Genomic DNA, 20,429 nt, shown 5'->3' with positions numbered 1-20,429 from the left:
TGCCAAGAAAAACACCAGGTATGCCCGCCAAAGCCCGGCGGATGGATCCCGGCAAGCTTGGTAACAGAACATTCCTTGCGTTGTGTAACCTCTGCTCCACTGTCTTTGTGTAGCTGAGAGCCTTAGATATAATTCAAAATGTTGAAATTCCCTTAGCAACCAAAGATGAACCCCACAATCATAAAGTACCGAAGCTACCTTTGGCCCTCCCCCTTGCCTTTCCCACGAAAGCCCGGGATTCTCACCTTGGGGGGCTGCCTCTTTGGGGAAAGGTTCTGGGCAAGCCCAGCAGTTAATAAACTGTCTCCTAAACCTCCTCGGTGCCGCTTTCTCTGTGCCCCGTCTGTTCTCCGTGACGCCCTCGGGCGCCCAGCCGGAGCCCAGCTGCAGGGGTCCTCCTCCCCAGTGGGCTCCCCGGCCGGAGCTCCTGCCGGTCCCCAATTCCCAGCTCCGACTGCAGGTGGAGCCCCTTCCTCTGCTCCTCGTCCCGGGCCAGGAGCGGGGCTGACAGCACTGAAAGCCTGGCTCGGTCCAAACCGGGCTCCATCAGCGGGAGAGGAACCCGCCTGCTCCGGCCGTTGTCCCTGTCCCCTGGGACCTGGTTCTGCCTCGGCTCTCGGGGTACCCGGGCGGAGGAATGCCGGGGTCCCCTGAGGGTGGGGGAGAAAGGATTTCACGGAAGATCGGAAACAAGAATATGCGGATCCTCAGGAATGGCCCAAGGGAGCAGGATCTGGAAAGATGATCACTGTTGCGCAGTCAGTAAAAAAAAGTCTAGCAGAGGATGGTTTCGATCCATCGACCTCTGGGTTATGGGCCCAGCACGCTTCCGCTGCGCCACTCTGCTGGCTGGGATTTCTCTGGCGCCTCCTCCTCCTTCAGCCAGCGCCATCGCGCAGGCGCCCTGCTCCCCGCTGCACGCATGCGCCCTGCCCGCCGCCCCACGCGCTGTGAGAAGTCTCGCAGAGGTCGCAGGGTCCAGGAGACTAGTTTACTTGCAAGGGCAGCGTCCGAAAGAGGACAGCCCGGCTCGAACGGGCGGCTCGGGTTCCGCTTCGGGTCCTTCAACCAAAACAGGAAGCCAAGAATAATCAGGAGCTGAGGACACGGCCCCCACCAGCAGCCCGCGCAGCCCAGCAGCAGCGCCCCGAAGCTGGGGGCAAAGACAGAGGAGGGGGACAGCGGGGAGGGAGGATGCCTCAGGCTAAGGCCCCGCGGAGCATGCTTAGGCGGACGGAGCCCGGAGACTCTGGGTCCTGGTCTCAAGTTCTTTTTTTTTTTTTTTTTTTTTTTTTTTGTCTTTTTCTCCAAGTAAGGCGAACCCGAGGTCCCGCTTGGCCTTCGACTCCCACCCAGCCCTTGTCGCCAAAGGGCTACTGCCATCTTTTAATTATGCTCAAAAATATCTTTCCCTCCTGCTCTCTATTTGTTTTCTTTTTTCTTTTTGTCCTTCAATCCAGAGTCAGAAAGACATAAAATTACAGCTCAATACAAAATACAAATATCTACATGTATCTTATTTGTGTGCAGAGAGGCGCTTGTCCATTTTGCTACAGGGACTGTATTTCCATTGTTATTACTATTCTGTTACTGTTCTATTTGGTTTCTTAAAGTATCGGAAATAGGGTGTGGCCCGGTAGTCCGGAACCTGCCTATCTGTGCCAGACTGTTTGATCCTCAGCACCACAACACAACACAATCGCCCCTAATGACTTCCTTCCCTTTCCCCACTAAGCCACAGCGGCTGTGAAAGGCACCGTCACAGGAACAATGGCTTCATAAAGGGCTGCGTTCTGCAGGGTCAAACCACCGTGTGGGAGACACTGACCTCTCTATACGGCGGGGTCAGGGGTCCAGGGCTCGGGAGCAGACTCCGAGGCAACCCAACCCTCCTGGGCCCGCCACTACCCGCTGGATTTTTGTTCCTGTTTGTGTGCTGGGGTTGAAGCCAGGACCTTCTGCACGCTGGGAAAATGGTGGACCGCGGAGCTAGACCCTCACTTTTCTTTAGTAAGCTAAGATTGTCCTTTGCCTTGCTGAGCGCATTCTGTACTTCTAAATGCCCTTTAAATTTTCTGTGTACATTATTGTGTCAGCTGTAAATGGGATGAGTACAATCCACTAGACCGCAGAGGACACATTTTTTTAAAAATGTAATTCACTATACTGTCAAATGCATTGTCAACATTTCTGGGTAGGTTGAAAGTTTTATCACACAGCAGGGAGCACTTTTTAAGCAGCTTCCCACCCTGTTTATCATTAGAATGTGATGGTGGCCTTAGATTATGGGAAAGACCACACCTTTGGCTAAGTGGCTCAACCGGGAGGGGAAAAGACTTGCATTCTGACGTGATGAACGTTTCACTTGTAGCTGTTTCAAATTCAGTTTTTAAAAACACCCTATTCCAGAGGTGGCGCCTTTTGTCCATGGGCAGTAAACTTTGTACTGTGCATTTCTTGCCAAGTTATTACTTCAAAACTGCTAAAATCAAAACTGCTGGGAATAAATGACTCTAAGCAGATCTTGGCAACTGGCCCACACTGGAGGTAGCTGGTGTTCTCACCTTCCTCGCTTGGTAGGTAAATACTGTCACACTTTAACTTGCATTTCCCTAAGGGAAAGTCAATGGATATTTTGAGAAAAATTGATTCTTACGCCTGAACAGGGACTTGAACCCTGAACCCTCAGATTAAAAGTCTGATGCTCTACCGATTGAGCTATCCAGGCCTTGAAGGGCAGCATAGTTTTCATCTAAGAATGGAATAAATGACTGTCACGGTCCAATAATAATGTAAACTGGTTCTTCACTGAAAAGGTAACTGAGTAGCTGTTTAAAATCCACATACTCAACTCATCCACCCTTGTTTTCTTCAAGTCTGAGAAGGATGAAAATAACATCAAGAAAACAATTCTTAATTGTGTACAGTTTGTGGAAAGGAAAAATAAACCTGATTGCTCCTAACATTTACAGAATGTATAGTTAAATCTGTTATCACTATCCTATTCAATTGGCACCAATAAATAACTAAACAATGAGGTACAAAGAAAATTTAAAAAGATAACAAAAGTATGACAAATGGGAAGCAACCAGTGGAGGCAATCATAAGTATTTGCTTAATTTGATAAAACTTTCAGTTTGGTTTTTTTTTTTTTTTTTTTGTGTGTGTGTGAAAGAGCAACATATTACACATAAAGGCACTGTCAAGATGACTGAGTGGCCCTACTTTTGCAATGTTCTTACTCCTCTAAAAGAATTTTGATCAATGTAGTAACTCCATATTTTTTTAGGAACATGTAACATTTTTCATCATAAGCTGAAATTCCTCTACAGGATAGATATAACTTGCATCAGCAATCTAAAAACCATGGAAAGTCAGTACTTAGCAAGGTCACTGGCTGGCATGGATTCCTACGCACACATAAGATAGAAATTCAGACAGCTGGTTCCTGAGCCTCTGGTGACTGGCCCCCCTTGTCTGCCCTTTGCTTCAGCACCCCCACACAGATTTCTAAGATGCTACCAAGCAGCTGAGGGTTCTTGCTCAAGTCAGATAGAAATCAACTGGCAAATAGTGATCCCTAGATATTACCAGTTCTGGGCTTTAAAAGCCAGTGTCTCAGCCAGATGTGGCGGCACACACCTGTAATTCCAGTACTTCAGAGGTAGAGGCGCGAGGGTGGCAGTAAGTTTGAGGCCAGCCTGGGCTACATAGTGAGACCCTGTATCAAAAAACAGAGGCGGGGAGGCAAAGAACTAGCATAGAATAATCTTGCTGGGCATGGTAGCGCATGCCTGTAATCCAAGAATTTGGGAGGCTGAGGCAGGAGGATTGCTGTGACTTTGAGGCCAGCTTGGGCTACATAGTGAGTTGAAGAACTGCCTGCATTGCATAATGAGATCCTGTCTTAGAAACAAAAAAAGCTAGTGTATCTTGTCAGAATTTGTTCCTGTCTGGTAGTTTTCCAAACTCAAATTCCAGAGTCATATACAACTGCTTTCTTAACAATCCTCTTTTAACTGGCTTGTTTTTTCTTTTTGAGACAGTCTTGCTATACAGTTCAGGCTGGCCTTAACTCACTGTGGAGCCCAGGCTGGTCTCTAACTCGTGGCAATCCTCCTGCCTCAGCCTCTCCAGTGCTGGGATTATGGGTGTGTGCCACCACGCCTGGCTGCTCTGATTTTTAAGAACTGAACTGCTGATCCTCCTCCACATGCTCCTAATACACCCTCCCCATTAACACCTCCATCTGTGCGCCCCACTGAGCCCTCCCCGCGAGGTGTCTGCCTCGTTACTGGACCAACATAAGCCAGCTGTCCATGGAGCGGACCGCCTGCGACCCTGAGCCAGAATAAACCTGTCCTCGGCGGTTTGCCTTGGGTATGTAGTCCACAGCAACCTAATGCTAACACAAGTCACAGCTGAGGACACTGAGGCGGGCGCAAGCGCAGTGTGAGGTGCAAGCACGCGTAGCTGTCCATACCCTCCACCCTTCCGCCCTTCGCGCACCTCTTGCGCTAAGGTTCCGCGTTAGTTTGGTTCCGCGGCCTGTGGGGTCCCGATCAGTGCGGATGGGACTGGATTGCAATGTAGGCCTGGAAGCGCCGGCGCAGAGGACCTGGCGTTAGAGGTTCGCAGTCCACTGTGCGCATGCGTAATTACTGACCCGACCTCTTTCTGCAGCCCTGGGCTTCAGGTCTAGGGTGGTGGCACTTACTAAACAGACAAACAGCCTTGGCTTGGTCTCAGCTTAGAAGAGAAAGCAAGCCCTTCTGGGCTCTGGTTGATGGAAAAGAGAGAATTCCAAAGAAGCAAAACTGTGAAGAAACTGAAGGACAATGGCGCCTCCGAGCACGCAGACTCTAAATGGACATGCCAACATTGTGGCTCGCCATCATCAGAGATGAACATGAACTCTGCTGTTTCTTACTGTTTCTATTTTCCGGATTGGAACTAAAATCATTGTTCTTAGATTGAATATAAGTCAACAGCCTCCACGTGGCTTACAATGTGTATAGAGGCCATTTTGCTATGGTTTAATCTTAAATCTTTGCCAAAGGCCCACATGCTAGAGTTTTGGTCACCAGCTGGTGGCGTTAACTTTGAGGTTATGGAGCCTCAGAGAAAGTGAGGTCACTGGGGTGTGGCACTTGAGGGGGATGTTGGGACTTCAGCCTCTTCCTGTCACCACCAGGAAGTGATCAGCTCCACCACCTTTAAGGTCACAGACCTCTTCCACCAGATGCTTCCACCATGATGGACTGTGCCATTCCATCCCAAAGCAACAGGGCCAAGCAACCATAAATGGAAACCATTTATGGAATGACACCAAACATAGCTTTGCTATTTTAAATTGATTTACCTGAGATGTGTGCAGAGACAAGAAGTTAACCACCATGCCTCGCTGACCTTTTCAGCTTCCTCTCCCCAACCTCCTGGTGAAGGGGTTTTGGCCCAGGCCGGACACTGTAGCCAGTAATGGCAAGGAGCTCCTATCTCCCCCTCCCTTAGGATTCTGCCCCTGGCGCCAAACAAAGACCAATGGGCTACCTGTGCATCCCTAATGCCCCCTTAGGTTCCACCCCAAGCCGAAGCTACTTATGTGCCCCACTCCAAGTGTTCCACGGAGAGATCGCCCACCCGGGGTGGAGATGCCACGCCCCAGGGGGTTGGGGGTGTCTGTCCCCACATTCTCAAAATAAAGGTCATTTATATTTCATACTTATGTTTTCAGCTGCCGCCGGTCCCCCACAGTTCTATCACCTGGAACCTTGTATTCTGCCTTCTGGCCGTCTCATGGTTCTCCTGAATGCCAGGAGCCAATCCAATCAGTGGGTTGATCCAGCAATCACCCACCCTTAATCCCAGGACCCTTAATCCCATCACTGCACTATGAATCAATTATACCCTCTAGATTCAACCAACTCCCAAAAAAACACTGACTGCATGAAGCTTTGGTGGGACGTCTAGACACAAACCATGACATTCCACCCTTGACCCCCTAAAACTCATGCACATTCATTCATGCAAAAGGCATTCAGTTCATCTCCAAAAGATGCCAAAGTCTTAACAGTTTCAGCATTTCTGAAAAGTTCAAATCAAAAGCCTCCTGAGATTTAAGACAAACTCTTAGATATGAATCTCTGTACAAATGAAAAGAAAGTTAAGCACTTACAACATTTAATGGCACAAGATAGTCATATCTGTTCTAAAAGTTACAAACAAGAGAATACAATGAAATGAGATTGAAATGATCCCAAAGCCAGCAATGAAAATATTAAGTCCTGTAGTTCTGTGTGCAGCATCAGAGGCAATGTGCAGCCAGATGTGAGCTCTAAGGGCCTTGGGTGTCTGCCCCAAAAGCACTTCTGGTAGTTGTAACTCTCATGACTTTTTTCTTGGGCCAGCTCTGCTCCCTCCTTACAGTTTTCCTCAGATAATAAACTTTCCTGGCTTCTCCCAACTTCTGGGATCTGCACTACATATTTTGCTTCACACTCACAGCTTCACACATTGCCCTCTCAGCCTGGCCTCCAAGGCCCCCTAAAATCTGGGTGGAAGCCTCCCTGACCCCACAACTCTTGTATCCTGTGTGCACCTATAAGTAGCACCATGTGAATGATGCCAAGGTCTGCTGCCAGCTGGAAGAGTAGCCAGGTTTCCCTCTTGCTTGGATGTAGGAGTCAAGTGCTTGGGTGACTGAGCAGTTTGAATCCAAATCTGAGGAACAAATTCTCTATGCTGCCACCATTCTGGAACATGGTGTTCTGCAGTTTTCTTATCAAAGCGAAGTCTTTCACTTTTGCAATTGTGGGACTGCAAAGTATGGAGCCCGTAGGCCATATTTGTATACTCTTGTTCCTTCCCAGCAATCCAGATCAACTCTGCTCTATCTTTGCAGTCCACAGCTTCCCTGGAGCTTCCTTCCTGGCCCCATTCACACTTTAAAGTGCAATTTTAAAATTAGCTATTTTGAATCATTTCGCAGGCTCCAGGTTGATACTTATCACTCAGAGAGAGGAATAGCAGCCTTGTCTAAGGTCAGAGAGACAGCAGGGCAACAGTTGTTCTGGCTCCTACTGGTCAACTGACATATGAAACCTTCCTAAGAGCCAGATGTTCAGTATCTCTAAAAAATACCTAATGCTTGGAGGGGCATACAGAGCTTAGTGAGGCCTTCAGTGCCAGAGCATTAAGAACATAGAAAATAAAAATTAATAATTACAATCTAGGCAGGGTGTCTAGGTCTTGGCTCAAATCTCTTTCACTCAGGTGGTTTCTATGACTCCCAGACTGGGCCATTTTGCATTTACAGCTCCTTCACAATTTCTACTTTATGACATTTGATTAATGTCTGACTTCACATGCAAACTTCCTAACTTAACCAAAGCAAACATGAGGACATATAATTTGTCATGTTTAATCCTTCTGAAGCCCTTGTAACATGTTGGGGGCAAATCTATCTCTGTCTTGGGTATCTAGCGCAAAGCCACTGCCTCTCATGAGTGTTGCAGGGCCCCATGGGAAGTGAGCAGAGCTCAGGGAGCTGATGCTCCTAGTGACTTGAGCTTTGTTTGGGATAAAGGTTTCCTCTTGTCCCCGTGAGGCCACCAAGACTTGCTGTTCTGCTAATAGATTAGGTTTTCTTCCTGCCCCAGATCCTACCCTCCCCTCAAACTCTCCATGAATTTATTCCTGTGCTGGTTGTATAAATAAATGCACTGCAGGTGCCTTTCGTGTTCTCCCCTCGGGAGTGAGGACTTCAGCTGACCACAGATTTTGCATATTGATTCCTGTCTTTCTTCACTCCCATTGTCCTCCCTCCAGAGTTTCAAGAGCTGCACAGGATGTAGCAGTACCAAAAATAGAATTTTACATATAACAGTTATTCAAGAAACTGAATGAAACAAAGCTTATCTCCAGGCCTTAGTCACTGCTACACCAAGATGAATAAACTGCAGGCACTCCCTTCCACTTTTATGTAGATCCCAGACATCAGCAATTAGAAAACCACTTTCCAGGGGACTAATACTGCCAACCAAGTTGCTAGATCAAACCTTAACTCATGAGGCTCCCCTCAAAGTACCTTCCGTTGCTTCATATACAGTCATCCCATGGTTCCTGCCACTTTCTGAAGCAGGTCTGGAAGTCCTTATTCCTGAGTGTCTTTAGTGACATTATTATAGCTTCCCTGATGTCCTAAATCAATTTGGAACATTTATCTTTCATGTTCATTTTGATTTTGGGAAAGTGCCAGAAGTTCCATGGTGCCAGGTCCAGTGGATACGATGGATGACATAATAGCCCCGATGCATTTTATCCAGTTATCATCTTTGTCTATAATAGTGTGAGGCGAATGTATTGTTTTTGTTATTATTAAGGTATTTAATATCCTTGACTGCATATTACAGATATTAATGCCAACTACAGAGTTCCTGATTTACGGACATGAGAACCCAACATTTCCTTCTTGGCACAGTCTGCTTCCATAGTGCTGATCTAAAGACAGGAAGGATTTGGACTGAGATTCAACATAGTGTAAAAGGAGACAGGATAAAGCAATTTGCAAACACTCTTTCCATAGAGATGTCTATTCATAAATCCATAGACATACAAATCAGAACTTTCTCCTTAGCTGTTTTTAAAAATGCAAAGATCAACTTAGAACTCAAATTTCTCTGATGCCCGTAAGAAGTTCAAATAGTTTCTAAATTGAACACTGGCTGAATTTCTAGGCTTTCACTTGATTCTAGTATGTGTACACAATCACTTTACAAGAGGCTAGACAAAGCTGCATAGATCCAAGCTACAAATATGTTAGCAGGGATACCACAGATTCTAAAAACTCCAAGACAGGTATCTGTGATAACATTATCCATATTTTGATCATGAAGAAACTGAACCAGAGAGAAATGTATTGTCATGGAACACATGAGGTATGATTTTAAAAGTATCTAATTTTTTAAAAATTGATTACATTAGGATTTACTGCCTTTAATTCTTCTCAAAATATCTTCCTTTGCTTCAAACACACTTATCCCACCGTGCCTACCACTCCCCAAAGCAGTTCTGGGAGTTCTCATTCATGAGTGCCTCTAGTTATATTGTTGTGCTTTCTCGATGTCTTGAATTCACTTGAAACATTTACCAAAGACACACAGAAAAGTCGGCTTCCAGAACTGTTGCAGAAAGTGGTAAAAATAATGGAGTAAATGTACTCAAAGTGAAGTCATCTGGAGGTCTTAGGTGACAGCCATCCAGAAACTGGGGTAGGTCTGCGTTTCCCACAAATTGTAGCATGGCCATCACCTTCTGTGTAGCTGTAGTAGGATGTCCAGGGCAGGGTCAGCTGTCCTGCCAAAGCTTTCCACAGAAATGTTTGGGCAGAGACCACTGTTGCTGTGACACTCGGCGGCGTCTCCAGTAGGAAGCTTAGCAGGGATCCTGGTACACTGGGATAATGGGGTTGTGGGCTGTAGGCAACGGGCTTGGGGCCTCCCCTTAGTCTTTGCCATGGGCGTGGTTTCCTTTGCAGTTCCTCAAGCAGCAGCAGCGCCGGCAACAAGGTAGGGCCTTTTTCATGATCGCCAGGGGGAAAAGAAAGGCTGTCTTTTCATCTCAAAAAAACAAGAACCTCGCTGCCCAGGTCCTGGGATTCACAGTCGCCATTAAGACCTCGCCCCACACACTCTGTAATAGCAGGGAAGGGGCATAGAGTCTCGGGTCTTTCCTCCCAAAACTGAGGTTGTGTTAGAAAGACTGCCTGAGCATCCCATGAGTGCCGCTCCGCCCCCAGACTAGTAGGCTGTGCCACTTTTGCCTATGACTACAAAGCCCAGAAGCCTCTGCGGCCATGCCTGCAACTACAAGGTCCCAGAAGCCTCCGCCTGCGACTACAAGGCAACTGCGTACAGACGTCACTTCCCGTCGGTACTAGGGGCGATTACCAGTGCGGCAGACGCCTCTCTATGACGTCATAGGCTCCCTGCGGAAGAGCTGAACGCAGTGATGCGGTGAGGCACAGTTAGCTGCTGCGGACGTGGTGGGAGGGATTCCTACCTGGGGTGGCTTCCTGTCGTTTTCTTTTTTTTTAACAATGTGTTGATTCAGAGTAGATGTTGCACCCTTTCTTACCAGACTTTGTCCTCTTAGCATGCATTTTGTGAGCCTGCTCAGCATTTGCCTGCATTTCGGATTTGCGGGATGTGAGTGTAAAGGGGAGCACCGCGGGACAAATGTCTTCGCTATGGTTGCGTGGATTCCAGGCTGCACGCCCGGACGCCCGGAGAAACTGACAGGCTGTGCTGGCGTCAGTGTATGCTGCACACAGAGACGCAAGTTGCGTGGTATGCGCACACGTAAAATGTTACCGTTTATGTTTACAGTGCCTGCTATAACACACATACTGCATTTTCCCCGCATCGATTTTCTTAATATTTTACAGTATAACGTTTAGTGATATCTAATAACTAATCTGCCATGCATCAGCATTTCTTTGACGTCTTTTTCAACATCAGGATGTTTCTTTGGATCCCCAGCACATGTTTCGGTTTGCTGTTGTTGAATTAGCTTTATAAAATAGTTGATGGTATATCATTATGGTCTGTTTGAAAAGAAGAAAAAATCTATCTCCTTATTTCCTACAGTCTTTCCTTTGCTTTTTGAGCTATTTATACTCTGGTTCCCCTTGTAAGCGAAGCTTTGCAATATTTAAGCGTCTGATTTAGGTTTGCAAATGGTCAGGTGACCTAAAGACTTGGGGAAAGGGAATACAAATAATTTAAAATGTATTAGCTACGTGTGCCAACTCTCCACGACAGTAAACATGAACTGCAAGCATGTACCCTGTTTTTGTAGGGGGGGGGTGTTTTTATTTGTTTGTTTTTGTCTTTGAGACAAGGTCTCTGTGCAGTTCAGGTTGGCCTTGAGCTCACTTGGTAGTTTAGGCTGGTCTCAAACTGGCAGTGATCCTCCTGCCTCCACCTCCTGAGTGTTGGGATTACAGGCATGAGCCACCACGCCTGTCTTTTTGTATTTACTTATATTTGAAATTAATTTTATTGGTTTTTGACATCCATAATACCTGTACATAATATATCAATTCTTTTTCTCCCTCATCCCCCTTCCCTGCCTCCAACCTCTCTTCCCTCTCCCTTTGCAAAACTTTGTTTCTAATGTTTTTTCCATTCTTTTTTTAGTCCCGGGTCCTCCCTCCTTGCTCCCCTTCCCATTTGAACATCTTCTTCTTACTTCCCAATATCTATCATCCATTTTGGTCCTCATTTATCCGTCAGGTTTCTCACACAAGAGAAATAATATGCTACTCAAATGTGGGTCTGATTTATTTCATTTAAAATTATGTTCTGAAGGTACAGCTCTTTGTTTATCCATCAGTTGAGCATCTGGGCTGTTTCCAAGATTTAACTATTACCCATTTTGTGGTATGATGCTTCTTTTTTGGGAAGCTACCTAGAAGGGGAATACCTCAGTCAAGTAGAACATCCAATTTTAGTTTTTTGAGGAATCTCCATACTGATTTCCACAGTGGTTGCAACAGTCTGCTCTCCCACCAACAATGGCCTCACCAGTATTTGTGATTTCTTGATGATAGCCATTCTTTCTGGAGTGGGATAGGATCTCAATTTTGTTTTAATTTGCATTGCTCAACTGGCCAGTGATGTTGAACATTTTTTCATATATTTATTTGCTGCTCATACTTCACCTGAGGTGTCTCCTTATTTCAAATGCTCATTTTTGGATTGTGTCTTTAAATTTGAAGGTATTTGTGGTCCAGGAAGTTTATATTTGTAACCTAATGGAAAAGTCATTGGAATTCCAGTCTACCACTTCCAGTACAGCCCCTGGCGAGAATAAAGACACTAAGGCATATTTGTAGTTGTGGGGAGCCAAGGGAGCCCTAAACCCAGTATTAGCCAGTAAGATGGCTAATAACTGCAATAAAGTCCTTGACCTAGGGCCACATTGAGGTTTTTAATTCATGAAGAGGGGCGTGACAGGATGGGTGACTGTGAGATGGGTGGGAAGTATGTCAGTGTTTGAGCTGGACCAGGTCGATGGCCTGAAATCACTTCTGCAGTATTCAAAAGAAGACTCTTCATAATGCAATTGAAGGTCGTATCTGATGTTTTGTGGTCAGTGCTTCGACTCTGCTGTGTGATCTCTTATGCACTGGGAAGTCACAGCCTCTTATCCCGAGGCTCCATCCCAGCTGACGGTGACAACAGGGAGTGTGGAGATAGTGTGGGGACAGCGGGAGCGTGGCTGTCTCACCTGCCCATGTCACACACGCTTATTGAGAACTACAGAGCAATTAACACTGACTTGCTTCAAAGTCTACCCGTCAGCTAGACCCGTCTGCATGTCTGCATTGCTTAAAGCCAGTTGAGGGGATAAGGAAAAGGCCTAGCCAGCTCTTTTACCTGTCAGTACACCGAAATAAGGCCAGGTTTAGCCAAAACAGAGACAATTGCTCTTTTAAGGAGAGTCATCCAGGTGGTCCTCCACATGACATGACATGACATGACTTTTTTTGCATGCTATACATTCTAAGATATTAGTCCTTTTTTTTGAGAAGTAGCTGATAATTCTTTCCCCATTCTATGGCTTGTTTCTTTTTTTTGTTTTGTACCGAGGATGGAACTCATGAGCATGAGCTTCCAAGGCAGGCACTTACGCCTGCTGAGCTAAATCCCCAGCCTATGCCTTGTCTCTTAACTCTGTTTGTTAAGATAAGATCCAGGTTGTTGATTCTTTGTAATATTTTTTGTGTGATTAGCATTTTGTTCATACAATGTTTGGTTAGACTTATCTCTTCAAAAGTTGTATCTATTCGTATTCCAGCAGATTGTTTCTGCTTTAATAAATAGGTCTTTGATCCATCCTTATTTTAGTTCAGTGCATGTTGAGAGGTGGGTCTAGATTTGATCCTCAGCATCACTGAATTTTTTTAATTTAAAAAGTGAAAGGAAAAGTTCTTATTAAAAAGTATATACTAGGGGCTGGAGATTTAGCTCAGTGGCATAAGCGCCTGCCTTGCAAGCAGGCAGTCGTGAGTTCGATCCCCGGTACTGATAAAAAAGAAAAAGACAAAAAACAAAAAAAAAAAAAAAAAAAAAAGAAGTACATACTAATAAGTCAAGGGATAGGCTATCTGGGGCTTTAAAGTACTCCAGGAATAACAAGTGAATAGGGGCAGTATATCAGTCAGTGTTTTCTAGAGAAATATATAACACAAGATATGCAAATGTATAAGAAATTACAAAACTGGCTTACAGTAGTCAGCCACAGAGTCAGACAAGGGAGCGTGCAGAGGATGTCTGTGTGCAGGAGGTCAAAGGGTCCAGCCAAGGGGTAGAGCTTACTGCAGTGTCCTTTTGCTCTTGTCACTCCACAACCTTGAGCTAAATAAACCTTTGCTTCCTTTATTTTGGGCGTCAGGTATTTTGTTTCAGCAACAAGGGAAAAGCAACCAGCACATGACATCATATGCCCAACAGCTGTTGCTCCATATTCATGGGATTGGTGTTTGCATAGGTGAGTCCTTCCTGCCTTTTATCTAGAACCCAGGATCTGGGACTGGAGCCCCCAGCCCGAGGGTAATGCAGTTCTGCTGCCTGTGTTCCTCTCTCACTGGTGAATCAAAGCCTTCCCTCTCTAATTCTTGCTTGAAAAGTCTCTTCTCTGCCTTTGAAAAGTGACTGCCATCTGTCCCCCACCTACAGTGCTCTGTCCTTCCCACCTTTCCCACCCACCACTTAGCTGCTATCAGCTTTGCCACAGAAACCATTTCCTTGTGCCTCGGCTCTCATACCCTTGTCAATCTCGGTCCTTTGCTAGTGACTCATCTGATTAAACTAATGTGTAGGTAAGTAATTTTCGACTGTAAAAGTCACTTTCTGCTTTAGACTCCAAACTAGTTCTCTTGTTATATTGTGGCCAGATTTCAATTCCTGTTCTGTGCTCTCCTTACATCTGCTTACTCCACACCTTGAATTTAACCTGTCTCCCCACAATTCATCTTCACCATCCAGATAGGCAAACATTTCTAACTATGAAAACATGGTCTTCCTCACGGATGTTAGCCAGGCATTGTCGCATGTTGCTGGTTGGGCAGAAACTGATGCAAGGGATTGAAACTCCCAACCTATATGTCCGCGACTTCGTGTTCTCTAAAATCAAAGAATGAATTTTAGGAACAACGGAGGTTAAGACTAGAATATATTTATTGAGAGAAAGAAAGCTTCTGTCTGAGAGAGACAGAAGGGTTCCTAAGCAGGTTGCCCAAGAACTCTATCTTTTCCAGGGACTTTTATAGAGTAAAACCATGGGTTCAAGGTGGGGGAACTGGAAACTCACAAGGCAGATGGGCATAAGGTAGGAGCATAACTATAGTTAGTCAAGAAGATTAATAGTTACATTAGGGACAAATGGGGAAGCCAGTCATGGAGCATTCTTAAAGTTGTGACGTTTCCCCTAGGGGGATGGGATGGTGACTCCAGGCTTCCTCAGTGCGATAGGGAACTAATTAGAATATCAGTCTTTAGGATGTGGATGCATTTGATATGGGCCTGGCCCACCACAGGAGGTGTCTGTTTTCCCCACAGTTATAAAGTATCTGCACTGGCTCCACTGAGGACTTAGCCTTGTCTCACTGCCTATAATATTTCTTTTTTTTGTCTTTTTCCTTTTTATCGGTACCAGGGATCGAACCCACGACTGCCCGCTTGCAAGGCAGGCGCTTATGCCACTGAGCTAAATCCCCAGCCCCCACTGCCTATAATCTTTCTAACTCGGCTGCCTGCAACAAAACCACATGAAGGCAATGTGTGATGGACTTGAAAATCCATTCCGTCTCACACACTGAGGGCTTGTCAATGTTCTAGAGAGACAGAGAATTGGCTTTACTCATTCAGAACCTGCCAATTCCACTTCTAGGTTTTTACTTATATGTCTGCACACTCTTAAAATGATACTCATACATGCAGAATTGTACACTTGAGCAATAGCAAAAAAATTGAGAATAAATGTTCTCAATTTTTTTGTAATAGCAAAAAAATTGAGAATAAATGTTTTCTGTAGGGACCCAAGTGACAGCCCTCCCTGCCTCTCCTATGGGCACTGCATCTGCCTACATTAACCATAATCCTCTCCTGCTTACGTCACGTATCCGGATGTGACGGTGATGCTGTTGTATTCATCCCCTTAACCTCTTCCCGCCCTTAGCCTATAAAAGGTGTGATCATTTCCTGAATAAACTGGAGGCTTGATCGGATTATCTCGACTTGCCTCTATCTCTCTTTGTCTCCCCTATGTCTTTTATTTAATCCCCATTCCTCCTTCAGGAGTTCTCCATTGATTGATCTGCAGGCCGGATCAGTTTTCTATGATGGGACTGAATAAATAAATTCTTGTATATACAACGAAATGCCATGCATCTAGTGATGGGTAAGTGCTTTGTGTTGACTTAACTAAGCCACAATCAGTTAAGGCTATTTCAATCAGTTGAGTTTTGCAATAGGAGGAGGAAATCTGCTTCATCACCGTAATACAGGAACTTTGAGTTTCCAGGTTACTGTTGTGCTGTAGAAACTTTGGACTCGGAACTGCAAAATCAACCTTATTTCTGAATTTCCAGCCTACTGACCTGCCGTGCAGACTGAGTCCTGCCAGACCTGCTTAGTCGTGTGACGTAGTTATATCAAAGGAAGGTAAACCGTGTTTGTCTGTCTCTGTGCCCCCAGCTGTGATACACGGCTGTGAAAAAATGAATATGAATATACTTTATGTGGAAAGCTGCCCGAGATACATTTTTGAGTGAAAACCATGTTTTAACTGTGTATACAATAAAAGAAAGTGAAGTAAGAATGTGTGTTTGTATTTGCTTATATCTTTACAAACTCTGGAAGGATGTACAAAATAATGTGGGTTCTGGACAAACGGACAAAGATGGGAGCATTTTTAAATAGCTTTGTGAGACATGACTATTCAGAGACTTAAATTTTCTGAAGAGTAAATGAGCCCCTAATGGCTAACTCTTTCTTCTTGGTGCAGATACTAACTCAGCAGCATGCTACACTACATGTATTCTTCTCTGGCGTTTTCTCGTTTAGCACAGGGACGCTGTAGCCTCACCACTCTGACCCGCTTCACCCTGCTTTCTTTGATTGTCCTCTGGGTTCCTCATTACATGCACTCTCCGTGGTCTCTCTTAGGCATCCATGCTCTAAGTCTCTGGTCCTCTGCTGCAGCTGAAACTGTGGCCCTATGTACCAGGGCTGCGTCTCTGCTGCTCCTGAGCTCCACAACGCACATCCGCTGCTTTCTAGCCATCTCCAGACTCGGAGTGTTATTCCCACGGCACCAGACACTACATGTTCAAAGGAACTTGTCAGCCTCAGCTAAACCTTTTCTACTGGCTACAAACATACCATGTTTGGTGTGATCCTCAACCCAAAGAGGGCATTTTGATGGTTACCACGCCTGGCAAGAGCTACTCAAATTTAGGGCAGAAGTCATCAATAGTAAACATCCTCAAACACCTAGTACAGCTGGCCCAGCAGGAATTTCCCACACAAAGTGACTGCTCTTACATCACCACTCTGGTTCAAAATCTGGTGGCGTCTAGAGCTCTGCTCTTTTCCTCACTGACAGTGCGTTGTTAAGCCCAGTCGGTGCCACCTCTGAAATACACCTCTCCCTCCTTGCTGTCAGCTACAACTTCAGTGCCGGTCAAACCCTCATGTGAAAGCTTGCCTTTCCGGCCTTCTTTCCACTTACAATCTGTTTGAGACAATGCAGTCATTTCCTCCCCTTCAGTGTTCCCTTCTGGAAAAATAAAGCCCTGAGAAATAACTGGTACTTTCAGGATTTCCATGCAAAGCAGTCGCTGTCCACCTGTTTCATTTTACCTCCTTCCCTGCAAAGATCAAGATCTACCTACTTCTGAGATTCGGGGAGTAAACAAAGGCCACTCTGGGACACAAGACGTGAGCCGAACCTCCTCACGTCCGCCCCTCAGACCAAACTGCCCTGGCTGACGGAAGATGCTAAACCCAAAGCCTCACTACTCAGGCAGCATCTGAGTGGAACAAAAGCTAAGTTACTCAGTTTCCCAGAGTGACAAGGCCTGGTGAAAGACCTGGGAACCCAGGATTCTGGTTTCTGTAAAGGAATAACTGGTTATGTGGTGTTCTGTAACGAGACCTGAGCTCCACGTTTTTCTCATTTGCAAAAGTGAGTGATATCCCCACTCCAGACCTCCTGTGAGGATGCAAGAAATCATAAAATTGATAAATGAAAAGCCAGTGTTTCCCCCAAGTTTTGTTTAAAGTATGATGGGCTGTGAGATCCTTCCCACCACAGCAGCCCTGAGGTTGCCCATCCTTAGACCTTAAGGTTCCCTCCCCCAGGGGAGAGGTGTGCAGAAGGCCTGCCTGCGTGTGGCAGGTGACAGCTATGCTAGTTTGGTGCAGAGGGGCAGTGCTGACTGAACCTGGCACCATTCTGCGCACCTCACATGCATCTGATCTAATTCCACAGACAGGGCCTGTAGTGGTTTCAAAGATGTTCGCAGAGTCTCTGGTACCTCCACAAAGGCAGAGCTGACCTCTCCCCCAGGGATCATTCTAGTCAGTACAGGAGAGTGGATGTGACAGTGTGTGGCCTCAGCAGCTGAGTCATAAAGAGCCTCCATTGTTCTCTTTGCCTTCTCACTCGGATCACTTCCACAGGGCACCCAGCCACCTGTCACACACAGGCATTCGGGGACCAACAGAACCTCTAGAGTCAGAACCTCAATCTTCTGCTCTACCCTGTGCAATGAGCTGAGGACTGATTTGCTTTTTCTCTTTGTGGCCAGTACACAGCAGTGTGGGGAAACCGCGGTCAGCCCAGCCTGAGGTAGGTGCTTTCCGGGGAGCAACAGCATTGCCTGGGTCATTCTCACGGTGCCTGTCCCCTCCTGTTCGCACAGCACACCCTGTTTGTGTCTTCTGTGTTACACCCTTTGCAGCTGGGAGCTCATCCATCAGCAGGCTCTAGTACTTGGCCCTCCCAAACTGAGGGCTTACTATTTATTAAGTAAGTGAGAGCTGGATTGACTGTGACACATTTCCCGAGTGCCTTGCCACCTGAGCCTGATTTCCTTGTCTGCCAGAGTCACTTAGCTTTTAAAAAAGCAGTGTAATGGAGGAAAGATTCATTTGGGCGCATGGTTTTAGAAGTTCAGTCAGATGGAGGGAAGCTCATTGGTGGGGCTACGAGCTGAATGCGTGATGTCACGTGTCACTCTGTAGCATGTCCCTTGGGAAGATGTGAGACTTGGGCCAATGGCAGCCCTAACAGGGCCCTCCCTGAACAGGAGGTGAGTTCCCAGAGAGGGGCTCCGCGTGCGAGGGCAGACTGGGCAGAAGTTCAGTCAGTGCTGGGCTTGTACCAGGCTTTGGGGCTGTGGAGATTGCAGCATCCAGGGAAGGTCTTGGAGGTTCTTTGTGGGAGGAGGGGAAGGATGATGCAAGGATGGGAAAATAAAGAGATGAGAGCTGAGGTCAGGTGGAGCCCTGTCCCCTGATGGGGGAAAGGCACTGCTCAGCCACTGCAGGGCACGGGAAGTTGGTGTCCATTCCCCTCTGTCTGCACCTTTGTATGGCTGCCTGAGCACCTTCTGTTCCTGGAGCTGGAACAGCTTGCTTTCCCTAGCTTGCCTCGGGCTCTGCTGTTCTCAGGGCTGGCCTTGCTTTGGTCTTGCACATGCAATCAGTGTCCGGCTTCAGCCACTCCCCACAGGAGAAAGTGTTCCCACGGGTGTGGTGGAGAACTGCTCACCCTATGGAGGTGGAGAAACACAGCCTGTGCCATGAGCTCCTCTGCCTGCGTGTGTCCCACCCAGGCCTCCAACCCACTGACGGTGCTGCCCCTCAGGGTGCTGTCCCACATGCAGTGTGACTCAGGAAACACAGGCACACCCAGAAGAAAGCTTTACTCATTTGGTAGCATTTATCAGCCAATCAAGTTGGCTGTCACGGCACCCCACAGCACCCTTAGGCACTGCTCACCAGTTTGCTCCTTTTCCCCTCCTCTGAGCCCAACACCAAAAAGCTGATTCCCATAGACTCTGTAAAGGAGGCAAATTTTATCTTGCTTTCTCATTTTGCTTGGCAGGAGAATTAATGTTAAACAGATCAACAGTGAAAAACAGACAAATTTATGGAATACATTTTTCATAGCATAGGATCCTTCACAAGGAAATGAAGACCCAAAGAAGCCGTTAGAATCGGACACTTACAAACTGAATGGGACAAAAAGAAGTAAACTTACTCAGTAAGGCAAGGGGTCTTAGCAGGATGGCTAATTTGGTGAAGAAATAACCAGTGTAACAATGCTTGTTCAGATTTTCCTCACCTTGATAACTGTGATGCTACTTTCCTTCTGGTATAGAGACATCTTTCACATGAGAATTCCATCCTCTGATTTTAAGAAGGATCAGTGATTGTTTTTTAAGTGGCTTTAAGTCCACACAGTCGACATTCCAGAGCTACTTGTCTTGGGATGGCATGATCTGAACTTCAATGCCAAAGGGCGAAAGACCAGAATGGCCATAGTGATCCCCCAGTGGGCCTGGGCACACCACTTCCTAGAGCCTGCAGGTGTTACCTACATGTCCAAAAAGGACTTTGCAGATGTGGATGTGGATCTTGAGATGGGGAGATTAACCTGCTGGCACCAAAGAGTGGCCAAGGCAGAGACTGAGTGGTGCCCCACAAGCTCAGCATGGTCATCACTGGCATGAACAGGGATAGTCCACCCTCTGGGTCTGCCAACACCTTTGCTTGACCCGGGGATACTGGACTGTAGAATTCTAGACTCTAGAACTGAGAACAAGCCTTTATTGTTTACAAGTGAAACCCTCTGTCTTTCAGGCTCAGGGTGGTAACTGTTTCTGTAGTTGCTAGATGCGGGGTTCCACTCACCTTTGGTTATGCTTTCTCAAACTAAGTTGTTTGACTGCGTGGTCAGCTCCTTTCTGGAACTTGAAATAAAAGGCCAAACATGAAGAGACCCCTGAAAACACCTGCTTTCACCGTAGATCCTGCCTTTGGGCCCAGTCTCCATTGGCAATGCTGGGTCCATCTGACCTTAAGAACAGTGGTTCCTGATCCAGCCCTTACTTCTCAGAATGACATTTCTCAGAGGCCACGATATGGATGAATCCTCCTGACCCATCCTGAAGCTGGAAACCCATCTGAAGCAGAGAGCAAATCGAAGGCAGGATTCTGAACACAGGTCTGACCCCACGGTCAGGCTGTTGATGCTGGTCCCCGTCACTCTCCTCTCCCTAAATATCTTCACAGAAACAAATCCAGAGGAAGATAAACTCTTCCAACCTGTCTCTTTATGTAAAACTATTTTTC

The 20,429-nt window shown here is 46.3% G+C and overlaps 1 long non-coding RNA gene and 2 other non-coding genes across 3 annotated transcripts; 1 reads left to right on the top strand and 2 right to left on the bottom strand.

Annotated features, from left to right (window-relative positions):
- Positions 1-775: 775 nt before the first annotated feature.
- On the bottom strand, positions 776-847 carry Trnam-cau (transfer RNA methionine (anticodon CAU)). The gene has a single exon. It is a non-coding gene; the product is annotated as a tRNA-Met (tRNA).
- A 1,808-nt stretch (positions 848-2,655) lies between these two features.
- Trnak-uuu (transfer RNA lysine (anticodon UUU)) lies at positions 2,656-2,728 on the bottom strand. Its single transcript has one exon. It is a non-coding gene; the product is annotated as a tRNA-Lys (tRNA).
- Positions 2,729-9,934: 7,206 nt separating this feature from the next.
- On the top strand, positions 9,935-15,885 carry LOC134478452 (uncharacterized). The gene is made up of 2 exons (XR_010051072.1): positions 9,935-10,013; positions 10,153-15,885. It is a non-coding gene; the product is annotated as an uncharacterized LOC134478452 (long non-coding RNA).
- Positions 15,886-20,429: the final 4,544 nt, after the last annotated feature.

The sequence above is a fragment of the Cavia porcellus genome, unplaced genomic scaffold, assembly GCF_034190915.1.
Source record: "Cavia porcellus strain 051 isolate PalLab524CR breed Dunkin Hartley unplaced genomic scaffold, mCavPor4.1 scaffold_13, whole genome shotgun sequence".
Classification (NCBI taxonomy): Eukaryota; Metazoa; Chordata; class Mammalia; order Rodentia; family Caviidae; genus Cavia; species Cavia porcellus.
This window is presented reverse-complemented; position numbering and strand designations above follow the sequence as displayed.